The sequence below is a fragment of the Hemiscyllium ocellatum genome, chromosome 18 (genome assembly GCF_020745735.1).
Source record: "Hemiscyllium ocellatum isolate sHemOce1 chromosome 18, sHemOce1.pat.X.cur, whole genome shotgun sequence".
Classification (NCBI taxonomy): Eukaryota; Metazoa; Chordata; class Chondrichthyes; order Orectolobiformes; family Hemiscylliidae; genus Hemiscyllium; species Hemiscyllium ocellatum.
Genome location: NC_083418.1, coordinates 22,565,305 through 22,581,307, shown reverse-complemented (window position 1 = coordinate 22,581,307; position 16,003 = coordinate 22,565,305). Strand labels below are relative to the sequence as shown.

The window sequence follows — 16,003 nt, the reverse complement described above, 5'->3', positions numbered from 1 at the left end:
CTCCTTCCTCTGTTATCCTATGTTTGTCTTTGTAGCCTTCCCAATCTTCTGATTTACCAGTGCTCTTGGCCACTTTATAGGATCTCTCTTTTTCTTTAATACGTTTCCTGACTTCCTTTGTCAGTCATGGCTATCTAATCCCTTCCCGGATAACCTTTCTTTTCTTGGGGATGAACCTCTGTACAGTGTCCTCAATTATACCCACAAGCTCCTGCCATTTTTGCTCTACTGTCTTCCCCGCTAGGCTCTGTTTCCAGTCGATTTTCATCAGTTCCTCTCTCATGCCCTCATAATTACCTTTGTTTAACTGTAACACCATTGCATCAGATTTTGCGTTCTCTCTTTCAAACTGCAGACTGAACTCTACCATATTATGATCGCTGCTTCCTAAGTGATCCCTTACTTTAAGATTTTTTATAAAGTCTGGTTCATTACATAGCACTAGATCCAGAATAGCCTGCTCCCTTGTGGGCTCCATGACAAGCTGGTTCAAAATCATCCTGTAAGCATTTCAAGAATTCCCTTTCTTTGGATCCTCTGGCAACATTATTTACCCGTAGTCCACCTGCATATTGAAGTCCCCCATGATCTCCGTGACCTTGCCTTTCTGACATGCCTTCTCTACTTCCCGATACATGTTGCGCCCCTGGTCCTGACCACTGTTAGGAGGTCTGTACATAACTCCCATTATGGTTTTTTTGCCTTTGTGGTTCCTCAATTCCACCCACACAGACTCCACATTATCCGACACTATGTCATTCAGTGCCATAGATTTAATTTTCTTAACTAACAAAGCAACCCCGCCCCCTCTGCCCACCTCCCTGTCTTTTTGATAAGTTGAAAATCCTTGGATGTTTAACCGCCAGTCCTGAACCCCCTGTGATGCCTACCACATCATAATCATTCACAGATGATCTGTGCTGTCAGTTCATCTACTTTGTTACGAATGCTACGAGCATTCAGGCAAAATGCCTTAATGCTAACTTTCTTATCATTAGAGATATTGGAAGACATAAGATGTCCTGAGTTATCCTTCCTTTTTATTGCATTCCTAATCTGCCTCATGGTTAAAACCATCTGCATACATGCTATCCTCCTGCTTAACTTTCCATTTAACTCCATACTCCCTGTTGCTTTCACCTTCCCTTCCCCCCAACTCAGAAGTTTAAAGTCCTACTGATCACCCTATTTATCCTCTTCGCTAGAACATTGGTACCTGATCGGTTCAGGTGGAGACCGTCCCAATGGTACAGACCTCCCCGGTTCCAAAACTGATGCCCATGCCCCATAAAATTGAATCCCTCTTTCCCACACCAATCACTTAGCTATGTGTTTACTTCCCTAATTTTCTTATCTCTATGCCAATTGACACGTGGCTTGGGCAGTAATCCGGAGATTATGACCCTTGAGGACCTGTACTTCAATTTCCTTCCTAGTGCTTGATAATCCCTAAACAGGTCCTCCACCCTAGCTTTGCCTATGTTGTTAGTCCCAATGTGGACCACAACAACTCGATCCTCCCCCTCCCGCTCCAATATCCTTTCAAGCGGTCCGAGATGTTTCGCACCCTGGCACCGGGCAGGCAACACACCATGCGAGACTCCCGATCCGGCTTGCAAAAGATACTATCTGTCCCCCTAATTATAGAATCCCCTACAACAACTACTTGTCTTTTTGCTCCCCCCCCTTGAATGGCCTTCTGCATCATGGTGTCGTGGTCAGCTGGCTCATCCTGTCCAGAGCCTTTTTCCTCATCCTTCCAGGGAGCAAGAATCTCATACCTGTTGGACAAGGTCAAGGGCTGAGGCTCCTGCACTCCTGAACTCAGGTTCCCTCTATCTGCCTCGCTTACAGTCACACTCTGATGTCCCTGATCACTAACTGAATGCGAATTACTTAATCTCCCAGGTGTGACTGCCTCCTGAAACAAAGCGTCCAGGTAACTCTTCCCCCTCCTGGATGTGCCACAGTGTTTGAAGCTCAGATTCCAGATCATAAACTCTGAGCCGGAGTTCTTCCAGCAACCAACACTTGCTGCTGATGTGGTCACTGCCACTGACAATGGGATCAGCCAGCTCCCACATCATACAGCTTCGGATCACATATAGATCACATCTACTGCTCTGCCCTCATCAATCCTCTTTGTTACTTCTTCGAAAACCTCAAGCAAGTTTGTGAGGTATGATTTCCATTGCACAAAGCCATGTTGACTGTTCCTAATCAGTCCTTGCCTTTCCAAATACACGTACATCCTGTCCCTCAGGATTCCCTCCAACAACTTGCCCAACACTGACGTCAGGCTCACTGGTCTATAGTTCCCTGACTTGTCCTTACCACCTTTCTTAAACAGTGGCACCACTTTAGGCAGCCTCCAGTCTTCTGGCACCTCACCTGTGACTATTGATGATACTCTTTTGCCCATGTTTGCACTAAAGCGGTGATGATGCTCGGAGCTGAGTGGCACTGGCAGCCATCAAACTGCACATCAGCAACTAGGTTACTTGCCAGCACTAATGACATGTCATCCCTTTGCTAATGGTTCAAAGATAGATTAATAAATCGAATCCGCCAAATAAAATTATTCTACCAAACCAGAGAGTTTTTCCACATTGTTGGGTACATGTAAGCATTGTAGCTGAAATGGAACACTTTGGCTAGGACTGCAGCTAGTTCTGGTGTACAAACATTCAATACTATTACCAAAATGCTGTCAAGGCCTACAGCTGGTGGAGCATCTAATGACTTCGACCATTTCTTGATATCACGAGAAATAAATTAAATTGGTTGAAGACTTGCATCTGTGATGCTGGGGACCTCTGAAAGAGGCTAAGATGGATAATCCATTCACTGAGCACTTCTGGCTGAAGATGGAGACAAATGCTTAAACCTTGTGTTTTGCATTGATGTGGTGTGCTCCTCCAACATTGAAGATGGGGATATTTGTGTAGCCGGTACATCGAGGGAGTTGAATTATTATCCTCTACCATTCACAACAGGATGTAGCAGGACTGCAGAGTTTAGATCTAGTCAGTTGGTTGTGGAATTCCTTGGCCTGTCTATTACGCATTGCTTCCATTGATAAGTAACACACCAGATGGTCTCCTTCTTAAGAGACCGCAATTTCCCTTCCCACATGGTTAAAGATGCCCTCCAATGCATCTCATCCACATCCCATATCTCCGCCCTCAGACCCCACCCCTCCAACCGTAACAAGGACAGAAACCCCTGGTGCTCACCTTCCACCCTACTAACCTTCGCATAAACCAAATCATCTGCCGACATTTCCGCCACCTCCAAATTGACCCCACCACCAGGGATATATTTCCCTCCCCACTCCTTTCCGCCTTCCGCAAAGACTGTTCCGTCCGTGAACATCTCTGGGACACCCGCACCAATCAACCACACCGCCGTGTGGTCCAACATTTTAACTCCCCCTCCGACTCTGCCGAGGACATGGAGGTCCTGGGCCTCCTTCACCGCCGCTCCCTCACCACCAGACTCCTGGAGGAAGAACACCTCATCTTGCGCCTCGGAACACTTCAGCCCCAGGGCATCAATGTGGACTTCACCAGTTTCCTCATTTTCCCTTCCCCCACCTCACCCCAGTTCTAAACTTCCAGCTCAGCACTGTCCCCATGACTTGTCCTACCTGCCTATCCTCTTTTCCACCTATCCACCCTACCCTCCTCTCTGACCTATCACCTTCATTCCACCCCCATCCACCCACTGTACTCTATGTTACTTTCCCCCACCCTCCTCCCTGACCTATTGCCTTCATCCCCACCCCCACTCACCTACTGTACTCTATGCTACTTTCTCCCCATCCCCATCCTCCTCTCATTTATCTCTCCACCCTTTAGGCACTCTGCCTGTATTACTGATGAAGGGCTTTTGCACGAAAAGTTGGTTTTCCTGCTCCTCGGATGCTGCCTGAACTGCTATGCTTTTCCAGCACCATTAATCCAGAATCTGGTTTCCAGCATCTGCAGTCATTGTTTTTACCTCCACTGATAAGTAAGTACTCCTGTGTGATATGCTCAACAGGTTGCCACCTCATTTTTAGGCCTGTCTGGTGATCTTGGCAGGTGTTCCTGCACTCTCCACTGAACCAAGGTTGATATTAATGGCAGAGAAGGGATATGAAGAGTCATGAGGTTATACATTGTGATTCAATACAATTCTGTTGCTCCCAATAGCCTTCAGTGATTGAGGGGTCTGAGGGCGGAGATGCGGGATGTGGACGAGATGCATTGGAGGGCATCTTTAACCATGTGGGAAGGGAAATTGCGGTCTCTTAAGAAGGAGACCATCTGGTGTGTTACTTATCAATGGAAGCAATCCCATCAATGCAGATTCAGCCTCATGGATGTCCAGTTGACTTACACGATCTGATCAAATTCTGTCTCATTTATGGTGGTTTCATCACAAAAAGGTGGTTCAAAATATCCTCAATGTGAAGACGGAACCTTGCCTCCACAATAATTCTATGGTGGTCGCTGTCACCAATATTTCTCCAGTTGCATCGGCAACATGGAGATTGGTGAAGACTGGGTCAAGTACTGGATGTAGGTTTGCACGCTGAAGTGGAAGGTTCATTTTCAGACGTTTTGTCACCATATCAGATAACATCATCAGTGAACCTCCGGATGAAGTACTGTTGGTATGGCCCACTTCCTATTTGTGTTTAGGTTTCCTTGGATTGGTGATGGTGACATCATTTCCTGTGGAGACATAATTTCCCGTTCTTTTTCTCAGTGGGTGGTAAATGGGATCAAGGTTAATGCATTTGCTGATAGAGTTCTGGTTGGAATGCCATGCTTCTAGGAATTCTCACGTGTGTCTCAGTTTGGCCTTTCCTTGTTGAAGTGGTGTCCTTCCTCATCTGTATGTAAGAACAAACTCGAACAAACAGCTCTGCCAACCATCAACCCAAACTTTGGGTCCATTATGTCAATGACACCTTTGTCATCACTGAACAAAATAAATGAGAGGAAATCTTCAAGACCATCAATAATACCCTCACTGGTATAAAATTAATTAGAGGAGGAAAAACAACAAAACTACCATTCTTAGATGATGTAGTCGAGCAAACAGCCAATGGGGAGAGTCTATAGGAAAACAACATATATGGACCAAATACTGAACCACAGAAGCAATTATCCCAACATCCACAAACGAAGATGCATGAGAATATTATTTCAACGACCCACCACACACTGTAACACAGGAGGAACTACAAAGAGCAGAGGAAAAATCACCTATACAGTGGACTGAAAAAGAATGGGTACACAATGCCGATTTCTCAGCAACAAACCCAAACACGCAGTTAAAAAAAAGGTCCAGAAACCCGAGCCACACTCCCCTACATCAAAGACATCTCAAAAATGACTGCCAGACTACTCAGACCTCTTGGCATCATGGCAGTCCATAAACCCACCAGCACACTAAAACAGCAGCTAATGAACTTGAAAATCCTATACAGACAACAAGCAAAACTATTGTCATTAATAAATTACTTTGCAAGAACTGTAACAACATTGGAGAACAGGCAAAAACTAGCCACCAGGATACATCAACTGGCCACAAAAACGACATGATCCTCTCTCACTAGTATCCTTACATACAGACAAAGAAGGACACTAATCCGACTGGGACAAAGCATCCATCCTAGGTCAAGCCAAACAGAGACACACACAAGAATTCCTAGAAGCGTGACATTCCAACTGGAACTCTATCAAACAAACACATTGACTTGGATCCCATTTACCATCCCCCAAGAAAAAGAACAAGAAATGACATCACCAACCCAAGGAAACCTAAATACATAAATGGAAAGCAGGCCATACCACCAGGGATATATCTCCCTCCCCACCCCTTCATCCGGATGCTCACTGATGATGTGACCTAGTCGAAATGTCTGAAAATGAGCCTTCCAGCCCAGTGAGCAAACCTACATCCAGAACCTCAACCTGAGCTGCAAATCTTCTCAAAACTCACTAATGGTCAAGTACAATTCTCTGTCCTGTTAGTTTCTTCCCATTTACCACAAATACAGTCTCGCAGCTATATCCTCTGAGTTGGCCAGATCAGTTCACTCAGTGGTGGTACTAATGAGACACTGCTGATACAGGCCTTGAAGGCCCCTCACACAGAGTACATTCTGAGCTATCGTCACTCTCAGTGCTTTCTCCAAGTAGTGTTTTGATATATCGACTGCTCGAAAACAGTATGCAGTAGAAGTTTTCCTTGCCTATGTTTGGCCTGATTTCATGGAACCAGAATCAGATTGAAGATATCCAGGGCAACTCCTTCCACTGTGTCCCACCTCCAGAGAATTTGCTCTGCTCGGTGGACAGAAAATACCCAGGGATTGTGATGACTGTGTCTGGGACTTGGTGTGCCAAGTATAGTCCTTTGTCTGTGACAATCTCAGGCTGTTGCTTGACAGTCTGTGAGATACCTCTCCAATTTTGGCACGAGCCCACAGATGTTGAAGAGGAGGAATGGCTGGGCAATGTTTGTCATTGTCACTTCCAATGTCTAGGCTGATGTCAAGTGGTCGTCTTGTTTCATTCCTTTCTTTGTTGTTATTATTTCAGAATCCACATTGTATTGTTTGTAATTCCAAATGTTATGATGTTCAAATAAATCTCAGTCATGGTTACCATGAGCTTTAATCTATTGTTGTTAAAATACATCTGGTTCTCTAATGTCCCTTAGCAACACATCTAACATCAGTGTTCACTCTAACCGACATATGACCCCACAGCCACAGTAATGCTTTTAAACAGACCTTGTTCGGGGGCAATTAAGTCACTCAATTCAAGGCGCAATTAGGGATGACCAACAACATTGAAATCCCATGAAAGAAAATTAAAACAGTACTGTAAATGTTAGTTTCATCTGTCTAACATCAAAATTATAACTTAAAAATTCTGATTAGAAGTATTCTGCTGACCTTGAAAGACTCAAGTCTCACTTTGAAAGCTGATTTTGAAATCACATCTATTTAATCCAAAGCTCTAACAACTACTGCAATTTTCTTACTCTTTCAACTGTTTCAATCACATTATGTGATAAGAAAAGTATTTGAATTCAATGTCACTGGAGGACTAAATACATTGAGGCATGAGAAGAGTCAGCAATGAAGTGTCTGCTGCCTTTAATATTTTACTTTGCAACAGACAATTAACAAACCAGGGCTTTTTATACCTGCACTGTGTGGGGAGTTATTGTGATGCTTTGCCTAAAATGTTGCAAATCAGCTTTTCTTTTTGGGCCAGAGATGGTGGTTTTGGCAACCATACAACCAGTCAATTATTTTAAAAACCCATCTGGCTCACTAATAATTTTTAAGGAAGGAATTCGGCCATCCTTTCCTGGTTTGGCCTCCAGACTTATAACAACGTGCTTGACTCTTAACTGCCCTCTGAACTGGCCTAACAACAAACTCAGCTTCAGGCTATCAAGGACTGGTGATAAATGCTTCTACCAGTGACATTCATATCTCATGAATGAAGAGAGAGGAAACCAACAGGACAAGAGGAAGTGTACACTAATGCATTTGCTAAATTAGACTTCAAACTCAAACAAATTATCTTTATAAATAAATCCTAAACTTATTTCAATTCCTCCCCATCTAATGGATTTTAATATTTCTACTTTTGATTCCATTAGTTGTTTTAATGAGCAATGCCATTGATTTATAGCACATTGTCCCTGCTCAAGTTCTTTTAAATAAGGTCACTCCCACAATATCTTCTTGCAATCCTACAACTTTTTTCTTGCCACGCATATATCCTTTTTCCTTTCCAAATTTATTCTTGAGTATGTTGGTATCACCTTGGATTGTAACTATTCTTGCCTGGAGATCTGCTGTCATGCCTACTTATCTTGCAACATTCTCATACAGCTACTGTAGCTCCATTATAACATCCACCTTCCAACAATGCCTCTTTCTACTGCCCTCCACTCCAGCAGAGATTACTGTAGCTTTTCAGCCTTGATGAAATGACTGAAATACTGACATTTTCCTCTGGATGTCATTTTTCAGGAATTCTCTTTCTGCTCATGCAACATTATGTACTTTGTCAATTATCTTATGATTTACGTATAAAGTTTGTGAGAAGATTTGTAGCTCGGGTGCTCGTTGTTGTGGTTCTGTTCGCCGAGCTGGGAGTTTTTGTTGCAGACGTTTCATCCCCTGTCTAGGTGACATCCTCAGTGTTTGGGACCCTCCTGTAAAGCGCTTCTGTGCTGATTCCTCCAGCATTTATAGTGGTTTGAATCTGCCGCTTCCGGTTGTCAGTTGCTGTCTGCTGCAGTGGCCGATGTGTCTGTCTAGACCCTATATACCGGCCACTGCAGCGGACAGCAACTGACAACTGGAAGCGGCAGATTCAAACCACTATAAATGCCGGAGAAATCAGCACAGAAGCGCTTCACAGGAGCCTCCCAAGCACTGAGGATGTCACCTAGATGGGACGAAATGTCTGCAACAAAAACTCCCAGCTCAGCGAACAGAACCACAATATACGTATAAAATTTGTAGCATATGTCCAAACATACATATTTCAAAGGCCTCTATTTTCTTCTACAGTCCTTCATTTATTTTCCAGATTTCTGAGGCACACAGGGAAGTGAATAGAAGGTAGTTTTTGTTTTGAGGTTTTACTCCCTTCATTGCAAGATTGAGTTTTCTTGCTGTTAATATATCTTTTACCTTCGCAAAATTGCTTTGGGTTGCCTTTTCTTTCTAACTTCAGTATCTAATCAGCCATTATCAGTTGTGATTCTTCTTCAAGCTTTATTATCTTCTTCAAGCTTTATTTTATTTTAAAGCTTTCAGTTTTATTTCAAATCTTTCTTCCAAATACTATTGTTTTATCTTTTCAGCATTCATACTCAATTCAGATTTGAAACTTTGAGATTTTACTTGATCTTTGCTATTATGTCAGTCCCCTTCTGATTTTGCAGCAGTGTTGTGTTGTCAGCATATCAGGTAGGCATTTGTTCTGTTCTTGCGGACAATGTTTTTCCCCTGAGATATACTGCATTCTCTGAAAAGCTATTTTGCTTACAGATTGAATAATTCTGGAAGCAGTATGCAGCCTTTCCATATTCTTCTCCACTTGAAATATATATGATTGTCTCTTTTCTCTCTTGATTTCCATTATTTGGTTCCATTTTACAGGCTCTGGATAAATAGCACATTGTTTTTGTTAAGGTCATATTTCAGCAACATGTCTTTAAATGTAATAAAAACTGAAAGAACTGTGGATGCTGTAAATGGGAAACAAAAACTACGGTTCTGAGAAAGGGTCACTGGACCCGATATATTAATTCTGATGCTAGATTTGCTGAGCTTCTCCAGCAATTTCTCTTTGTGTCTTTTAACTTCAATTATTTATACCAATGTAATACTTCTTCATAGTCTCTAAAGCATATGTTCTTGTTTACTTGTACATGTCTTTGAAGATTGTTCTTAGCTTAAATATTTCCTCACGTTACTAGAGCTTCAGACTTGCTTTCACCAATATCCACTTTCAAATGTGTAATTATTTCTATTACAATTTTCAAAACACAACATGTAGTTCTAAACTATTATTGCACTTTAGGTTTCTTTGCCAAATTTGAGGAAAGACATTCTGGCTATTGAGGGAGTGCAGCGTAGGTTCACGAGGTCAATTCCTGGAATGGAGGGATTACCTTACACTGAAAGACTGAAGCGGCTGGGCTTGTATACCCTTGAGTTTAGAAGACTGAGAGGGGATATGATTGAGACATATAAGATTATGAAAGGATTGGACAATCTGGCAGCAGGAAACAGGTTTCCGCTGATGGGTGAGTGCCGAACCTGAGGACACAGCTTAAAAATACGGGGTAGACCATTTAGGACAGAGATGAGGAGAAACTTCTTCACCCAGAGAGTGGTGGCTGTATGGAATGCTCTGCCCCAGAGGGCAGTGGAGGCCCAGTCTCTGGATTCATTTAAGAAAGAGTTGGATAGAGCTCTCAAGGATAGTGGAATCAAGGGTTATGGAGATAAGGCAGGAAGCGGATACTGATTAGGAATGATCAGCCATGATCATATTGAATGATGGTGCAGGCTCGAAGGGCTGAATGGTCTACTCCTGCACCTATTGTCTATTGTCATAACACTGAATAATGAATGCCTCAAGTTACTTCAAATGTACCATAGAACATAGAAATGTACGGCACAGAACAGGCCCTTTGGCTCATGATGTTGTGCCAAGGATTCCTATGGTAAAGTTGGATCCCAAATTTTTGTTATGACTTCCAATTCTCAAAGGACTTTTACCATGATGGTTGTTACTTTGTCTATGCTCCAAGCTTTTAAATTTCAAAGGATTCTTTATCTCTACTATCATGAGGTTTGCTGATGATTGCACAATATTCAGCACCTCAGATACTGAAGTAGTCCATAGTTCAAATGCAACAAGATCTAGACAATATCCAGGCTTGGGCTGACAAGTAGCAAGTAACATTTGGTCACACAAATGCCAGGCAATGACCATCACCAATAAGAGACAATCTAATCACCATCCCTTGACATTCAATAATGTTACCATCACTGAGTCCCCCATTATCAACAGCCTGGGGGTTATCATTGATTAGAAACTCAACTCGACAAAATCACATTAAAAATAATGGCGACAAGAGTAGGTCGGATGCTCGGAAAACTAGTCACCTCCTGACTCCCCAAAGCCTGGCCATCATCTACAAGGCACAAGTTCAGGATGTGATGAACACTCCCTACTTGCCTGGATGGGTGCAGCTCCAACAATATTCAAGTAGCTTGACACCATTCAGGACAAAGCAGCCCACATGACAGGTACCACATCCACAAACATCCACTCCCTCCACCACCAATGCAGATGTACTGCAGGAGTTCCCTAAACATCCTCAGACAGAACCTTCCAAACCCATGATCACTTCCATTGAGAAGGACAAGGTCAGCAGCTAAATGGGAACACCGCCACCTGCAAGTTCCCCTTCAAGCCATTTACCAACCTGAGTCGGAATGATATCACCGTCCCTTCACTGTCACTGGGGTCAAAATCCTGGATTTCCCTCAAGGCATTGTGGATCAACCCACAGCAGGTGGACTGCATTGGTTCAAAAACACAGCTCACCGCCACTTTTCAAGGGTAACTAGGGAAGGCAATAAATGCTGACTAGCTGGCAACACCCACATTCCATGAATGAATTAAAAAAAGGTTTTGCCAATTGTTTGCCTCTATAAATCAAGGACTACCTTTATTTAGATTGTCATACAATTCACTAATAACGCTGTCCTTTTTAAAATTCCTGCGTTCCCTTCAACATTTTTGTCTTTGTCTTTTGCACACCCATTATTGTTTATTATCCTTCCTCTCAGTGAAAGATTTCACCTTTCTGTGCAGAACTCCCATTTCTTTCCAACATTTCACCACACAAAGAAAATTAGTGAGTTATATTCTGGAATGCATATCCTGAAAACAAGTTCAATTGCAATTTTCAAAAAAGGAATTAAATACTCGCAATTAAAATTAGCACAGCTTTTGTGAAATAGCAAGGAAGTAGGACAAATTGTGTAGTTCTTTCAACTGAATGGTATATCAGTTACTGAAAAGGACCTTGAATTAAAAAAAACTTGAAATGATATATGAACTCAACCCTTTAATGATAAGTTAAGTAGTGTAGTTCTAACTTACAGATTTAACGTTTTGTCTAAGTAATACTTAATTAGGCAGATTTCTCCAGCTTTCTCATTTCCCCTCCCCCCAACTTATCTCAGTCCCAACCCTCGGACTCAGCACCGCCTTCTTGACCTGCAATCTTCTTCCCGACCTCTCCGCCCCCACCCCCTCTCCGGCCTATCACCCTCACCTTAACTTCCTTCCACCCAACACATTCCCAACGCCCCTCCTCCCTACCTTTTATCTTAGCCTGCTTGGCACACCCTCCTCATTCCTGAAGAAGGACTTATGCCCAAAACGTCGATTCTCCTGCTCCTTTGATGCTGCCTGACCTGCTGCGCTTTTCCAGCAACACATTTTTCAGCTTTGATCTCCAGCATCTGCAGTCCTCAATTTCTCCTGAAATATTGTTTGTCAGCACTTGTTTGTCTGATTATCCAACTCAAGATGATACAACAGGCAAGTATAAGCAATAAACTCAGCAGGAATAAACTTAATTGTTCTCTGTGGTACTCCACATCCAAGTTGTGACTCATAAGGTTACCTTTTGGATCATATGAGACTTTCATTTTACAGTAGCTTCCATTTGTATTTTACCAGGAAACTAATCAAGAAAGAAATACAAAGGCAATTGTAAAACTTGTTTGGGTACAGAAAGACAAATTAGCCAGGACAAATGTGGGCCCATTACAGGTGAAAGAAAAGTTTACAATGATGAATTGAAAAATACTGATGAAACTAAATATGAACATGAGAATTAGGAGCCTCTGCTACCATTGAGTAAGATCATGCCTGTTTTGATTTCTCCACATTCTCATCCACCTCCGATAACCTTTTGACTGCTTGCTTATCAGTAATTTATCTTAAAAATATCTAAAACGTCTGCCAACAATTATTTTCATTCAGAGGGTGGGAAATCATTGGAATTCACTAACCAGAAGGCAACAGTCCCTTTAAGCTGTGCAGCTGTTGGGAAATTCTGCACTCACCAAACGGCATGCTGATGCATTCGCTTCCATATACTGCTGCCACACACAGACCTTGGAGACTGATAAATCCATTAGACCATATGAGTTACATTCCAGACTGTCAAAGATGATGACTATAGAGAGGCATGCTTTTATGTTTATCATTCCAAAATGATATGGATACTGAAAGCATTCCTGCAGACTGAAAGGTAGCAAATGTTAACTCATCATTTAAAAGGGAGCGGGAGAAAGGACAACTGTAGATCTGTTTGACATCAGTATTTAGGGAGACATTAAAAGCTATTGTAAAGGATGCAATAACTGGACATTTTAAAAACTCAGGTAGAGTTAACAAGGATTTAATGAAAGGAAAAATCAAGTTGACAAACATGGAGTTTTTTGAGAATTTTCCTTGTAGCATAGATAAAGAAGAACCAGTGGATGTGCTGTGTTCGGACTTTTGGAAGACTTGATACATCTTCAATAGAACGTTAGTTAAAAAAAATTAAACTGAGAGGGATTGGAGTTAATAGATTGGTACAATTTAAAATCGATGAACAGGCAGAAAGTAGACAACTCAGTCTCAGGATGGCATGCTGTGGAGTAATGCAAATATATTAAGGTCACAACTTGTGAACAATTTGTTTCATGATTTGGATGGGGGGATACCTTGTCACATTTCCAAAATGGTTGAAGTCACAAAACTAGATTAGAATGTAAATTGAAAGGACGTTGCAAGGAGGCTTCAAGTGGATTTGTGCAGGTTAAGTGAATAGATACGAATATGGCAGATGGAATATAATGTAGATAAACATGGAGGTAGAAAAAAATACAAAGATTTTAAAGTAAGAGGATGGGAAATGTTATTGTCAAAGGGACCAGGGTGTCCTTATTCATGAGACACCAAATACTAGCATGCAGTCCAACAATAATGCAGACGCATGGTCATCACAAGGGGATTTGAGTACAGAAGAAAATAAACACCTTATAACTAAGGCAGGATATACTTGCCATAGAGTGAGTGCAATGTAGGTTCACCAACAAACCCCTGCAATAGCCAAATTTTATCATGAGGAGAGATTGAAGAGACTGGGCCTGTATTCTCTAGAGTTTCAAAGAATGAATGGTTATCCCACTGAAACTTACAAAGTTCTTACAGTGCATTTCAGGGTGATTATAGATAGGAATTTCCCCTCGTTGGTGAATCTAGAACCAAGTGTCACAATTCCAGACTAAGTGCAGATCATTCAAGACTGAGGAGAAATCATTTTCATCCAGAGGGTGGGGAATCGTTGGAATTTGTTATCCCTGCTTTTTTTTGGGGTGGGGGAACCTGCAAACACCAAAAAGCGTGTTGATGCATTTGTTTCCATAAACTGTTGCCGCATACGGACATTAGAAGTCTGCACAGTGGGAAAACAAGTAGGGGAGCTTTGCCAGAGGGCTAACTTAATCATTGAGTATGTTCAAGACAGAAGTCGCTTAACTTCTAGACAGAAATGGAAATGGAATTAGCGCAGAAAAGGGACTTTGGAATAATGGTCAGCCACGATCTAATTGAATTGCCTATTCCTGCTCCTAAGTAACTTGAGACTTTTGGGTCACAGTTTGCAATTGGCGTTCGGTAGTATCAGAAAATACAAACTAAAAGCAGCCTCACAAACCAGCCTGAAATTCACTGGAAAGCTGTACGTTGGCATCAACAAACTCCACTGTGTTTACCTAAGGACACTGCAGAGTGCAGTTTCCAATCTTGGTTAAGAAATCAACGGCGCGTTTACTTTCTTGGAAAACTTTTGAACGTCGCAGTCCTTCACTACCCTCGGTGCTAAAATTGCACCGAATAGAAACCGAAAGAAGTGAGGATGCTGTAAACCAGAAACAGAAGCGAAAATTGCTGGAAAAGCTCAGCAGGTCAGCAGCTTCTGTGGAGAGAAATCGGTTCTGAGGAAGAGCCGCCCGATCCGAAACGTTCACGCTAAAATTGCAGTTGGCTTCCTGATGAAGGGCTTATGCTCGAAACGTCGAATTCCCTATTCCTGAGATGCTGCCTAACCTGCTGTGCTTTGACCAGCAACACATTTTCAGCTGCTCAACACCTCAGCAGGGAGAGGAGGCCATTCGGCCCGCAGTTTCTGTGCCAGTGCCCAAAATCAGTCAACAACAACAACTTACATTTTAGCCGCACAAAGTGAAAATAGACGTGAAAGCTGCACGGTGCCATAAAAATCATACACACACATAAGAAAACAAGCACATTTTCAGAAGGTGAAGACGGTATTGGTGGATGGTCCCTCCTCCCGCCGGACTCAGGCCCAAGCCCCAGCGGCCACTCACCCCTCACATTCCAGCAGACTTCTCCGATCCCTCGGAGTCCAACAGAGCAGCGTCCTGGCTCCCCTGCCGGTTGGGGGGGTTGGGAGGAAGCCGTCCTTGATCGCCGATCTCCCCACCCCCCCAGCGATGGCAACAACAAACGCGGCGCCAGCGGCCCAAGGCCTCGCAGCCTCTGTTTACCTCCGCCACGCTTCGTAAACATCGCCCCTCAACCCTAACACACACATTCGCCATCACTATCCACTCCATCTGCGATCATCGGCTGGAAGTATACCGTGCATTAATAAGTAGAGTTGGATAAATAAAACACAGTGACGCCCCTTCTTTTCATGGTAACAGAAGGAATGTATCATTTCATCCCACCCCGCTGTGTTGAATGTGCAGCTGTTAATCTGCAAGTCGTCTGATGTGGCGCCTCTGGCCTACAACTCCCAGTATATCTTGCGCCCGGAGGGGACTACATTTCCCAGGAGGCACAGGGGAGCAAATGATCCAGTTCCCAGCTGGACAGCAATTCTCAAAGTCGTTATTGAGAGCAAGGCACAAATTTCAACTCTGTTTTGGAAGCATAAATCGATGTTCTGTATAACTTAGAAGAATTTCAAGGCTGATTATTTTTAATTGCATATTTTTATACTTCATGAGATGGATCCTGATCACCTTTCTTTTTATTCTGTGCTCCATTCCCCCTTCTTCCTTTGTCCCCATCAGGATATTCTACAAACGTAAAGAGACAACGCTGGACACACTCAACAGTACTTGGAGTTTTCAGATTTCCAGTATCTAGTATTTTATTTACAGTCTCAAAAATATCAATGCCTTTTTGCTATCTTGCTTGACACACTAGTCGTGACTGCACAGTAAATGACAACAGACTACTGTATTTGGCCTTCAGCTGAAGTCATTACTGCTCTTACCCAATTCACACATGGCAAAGTTTAGTAGTTTATGTTCTGATGTGGAAACTGACTGTTTTGACAGATGGACAATGTATGT

The 16,003-nt window shown here is 42.7% G+C and overlaps 1 protein-coding gene across 3 annotated transcripts in view; it reads right to left on the bottom strand.

The window, feature by feature from the left end:
- The window catches only part of atg13 (ATG13 autophagy related 13 homolog (S. cerevisiae)), an 87,248-nt gene extending 72,028 nt beyond the window's left edge, over nucleotides 1-15,220 (bottom strand). For all 3 annotated transcript variants that reach the window (XM_060838420.1, XM_060838418.1, XM_060838419.1), the window contains exon 1: nucleotides 15,008-15,220. The gene's annotated coding sequence lies outside the window, so the exon portion shown is untranslated. The remainder of the gene's footprint in view (nucleotides 1-15,007) is intronic.
- Between the last annotated feature and the right edge of the window lie 783 nt (nucleotides 15,221-16,003).